The sequence below is a fragment of the Euprymna scolopes genome, chromosome 11, assembly GCF_053919585.1.
Source record: "Euprymna scolopes isolate OS-2025 chromosome 11, ASM5391958v1, whole genome shotgun sequence".
Classification (NCBI taxonomy): Eukaryota; Metazoa; Mollusca; class Cephalopoda; order Sepiida; family Sepiolidae; genus Euprymna; species Euprymna scolopes.
Window position 1 is genome coordinate 73,020,145 of NC_136492.1, and position 3,476 is coordinate 73,023,620.

A 3,476-nucleotide genomic window follows, 5' to 3' on the forward strand; every position below is an offset into this window, starting at 1 on the left:
TGTGTGTGTGTGTGTGTGTGTGTGTGTGTGTGTGTGTGTGTGTGTGTGTCTGCGAAGATCATATCCTTTTTTTAGCTAAAAAAATTAAAATGTTGAAGAACAACGAAGACGGGGATGTTACCATTCAAATGAGCGAGTTTTTCTGCTGCAAAATTTATTTTTTTACATAGTCACCAAAATTCGCAGTATTCTTTTGCCAGTCGCTTTTGATGTCTCGGTTGTAAAACTCCGGGGCATGCTTTGTCACTCACATCTCTACCGCCACTTTGAGATCGACGAACCTATCTCCTAACAACTGTGCTGACATCAACTGCATCGGCTTCGTAAATGTTCAACAGGCACCAGTGAATGTTGACCGGTTCAATTTTTTTCTACACTGTGGAATTCAACGACGCATCTCTGCTTCTGACGCACGTCCATGAAAAGGGTTGTTTTCTTAGAGTATCACATCGTCAATATCTGCAATAGAGAAGGGAAACTTTCAGGTCATGAATGCATCAGTTTCGTTATAACAGTTCAATTTGCAATCCTATTTGATTATCAAGTTTTGGAGATAACTGCAAGATAAAAGTTAGGATACTGTCAGATAGACGATGAACATCATAATGAAAAAATTGGAAAGGATGTGTAAAATGAACAAATATTGATTATTTCAGATGACAGCTTAAGAAGTATTTGTTAACATTGGACTTGAAAATGGCTATGTTGTAGTTTTGTCCCGCAGATGGAAATAAAGTTTGTTCATGAAAGTTCGTTTTGATTTGGGGTGCAGAAAGATAGATGGGAGTTTTTGCTGTGGTTTTAGCTGGACGAGTTTGGGGAAAATCACGGAATAAATAACAAAACCGTTTGAAAAAACAAGACAACAAAAGGATTATTTCGCCGGTCGAAAGTTGAACTGTGTCCGAGTTTAAAAATTAAGAGTAGAAACTTCTTTGGGTGTGTTAGTCAGGCAGCAGTCATTTGTGGGGTCTTGGGTCGGTAGCAGTTATCTTCAGTGAAAATCGTCTATGCTGGAGTGTCCAGTAGGCAGGAACGAAGGAGAGAGAGTGTGTGGGGAGTCTGTGCTGCTTGTCGTGTTCTCTCTCTGCCTGATCGAAGTTCCCAAATGAGGTTTTAAAAAGTTCCTTAAGGGACAATTATACATGCGCCCCGCTTGCTGGTTGGTCAATAGCTTAGCGTGAGAGATGTGGTTATTGATTCACGAGAAAAAAAATAGATGTTTTACTTTAGTTGTGATTGCTACACGAGTTCTTGTTGAAAAGGTTTTGTAGGGGTAACCAGAGATTGTAGCTCAGTCGAGCATCCACTATGAACATGTCGATAGAGCAGAGAGAGATAACCCCGTGATGATCAGTAATGGAGGAACTTGGGTAGTGTTTAATTATTAAAGAGGACACCTCAGCAAGAACTTGTCAGCTGGGAAACAGTCTCATGCTACTGTGTTTCTTGAAAAGAAAATTTTTTGCTTATGTAATTTTCGTTTAGTTTTAGCCACAGATAGAGAATAAGGGAAATTGTTGACAGTTGTTGTAGCTAGACGAGTACTTGTTGCGAATGTTTTACAGAGCAAGTCAGAGATTGAACCTCAGTCGAGAAACTACCATGAAAATAAGCATGGAGCAAAGATAGGTACGTGACTTATGAGAAAAGGGACGTATGGAGACAAAATGTCATCACCCAGCAGATTTTGAATACAGTTTTGTACTCTGTCGAATTAGGAAAAGGTAGTTTTAGCGGTTTATCCCATAATGTGGCAACAATACTCCATCTTGGGACGTATTCGGCTGTAATATATGTGGAGGATTGAGGTGAGTGTGAGATACTTTCGGGAGCAGTGGAATGACCCAACCATGATTCCAGCGATTTTGGCAACGGATCTAATGTAAGTTTTCCATTTAGTAACAGGGGTGAAGGTCAGTTTCAAAAACTTATCAAAGCAGGGTGCTTCCTTAAAACAAAGGCCGTTCATTTAATGTATATCGCCGGAGTGCTACAATATTTCATCATGGACTCAACCGCACGTGCTCTGATCCTCATTTGAGGATCAGAGCACGTAGCACTCCGGTGATATACATTAATTTTTTTGGAAATGTTTCTCAATCCTTGATTTTCTTGGAATCTGACCGCTCTCGTCGAGAATAAAAGGCAGTATATGTGGTTAAGTAATCAGCTGTGTATACTACATCAAAAAGATGAATACTCCTGCTTTACACAGTTCCAGGTCACTCTTCGCCAAAGTGTAGCACATGTTAGCCTCCCTCTGAGATTTTGGAGAGCTACCATACGTGGAGTTGATGGAGTTTCTCAACAATGTCGAAAGCAATACATAAATATGTAATATAGAGATATACGTTCATTTCTTGAAAATATTTCTCAGTCGTTGATTTTCTTTGAATGTGACCGCTTTCGTTGCGCATCGCATAATTTCGAAATCGCTGAAATACAAGTAAAGTTAACAAGTGAACTTTTTTATATTACTTGTTTCGATCGAACTATTGTTCTCATCTTGAGAGTTATTTGTGCAACATTTCGGCCATTGTAGTCTTCGACCTTTGTCAGGCATGTTGATCATTAGAAAATAAAGGAGAAAAGTTACGGGCTCTACAGAGTGTTTCGTATATTTGAAGTTGTTTTTTGCCGTAGTTTCGTATGTGTGAAAAAACATTTTGTATAATTTTCTGCATTTGCATGAAATCTCATATGCTAAAAATTTTGGAAAGGAAATAGTTTTAATGATGTTTAACTGATAAAGAGCGACTATAAATGGAGGTAATTCCTTTTCTATTAATTGATGTTTGCAATGATGATGATGTTTTTGTGACACCCGACTCACGTCGAACAAGTAAATTATTTTTTTTTAGATTACAATTAGTATGTTGTATATGTTAATCCAAAAATGCTCAATAGCATAGATGGAACAATTTTTTTTAATATCCTGGGAGAAATAACGTCAATGTTTTTTTTTTATATTAGAGAAAAAACTCAGCCTATAGTACTACTACTACTACTACTAATAATAATAATAATAATAATAATAATACTAATAATAATAATAATAATAATTTCTCAACAAATAAGGGTACATGAATATGATGTCTGTGTGACCATTACGTATTTAGATCTTAAAGTATTTAAGTCTATGAATTTTGTCGCTAGTTAACGTTGTATCCTTCTCCTATTTAGGTAAGACATATTTTCCTTCTCTCTTTGCAGAAATATTGAGACAACGTAACAGAACGAAAAGCAGATATTTATCAGCGAGATTATTAAATTATTGGGATCCTCAAATCCAGTTTGATTTACGAGACAAACAATGATTACACGACATTCAAATTAAAGGAAGTAAAATATGATTTTAATTATACTCAGTTGGATATTTATTTCTGAAATGCGTGAATCATCGGTTCAATTAATAAAGTCGCTTACGATGAAATCGGTTGTAGAGAGTTCAAATCTTATCGGATGGATTTTGC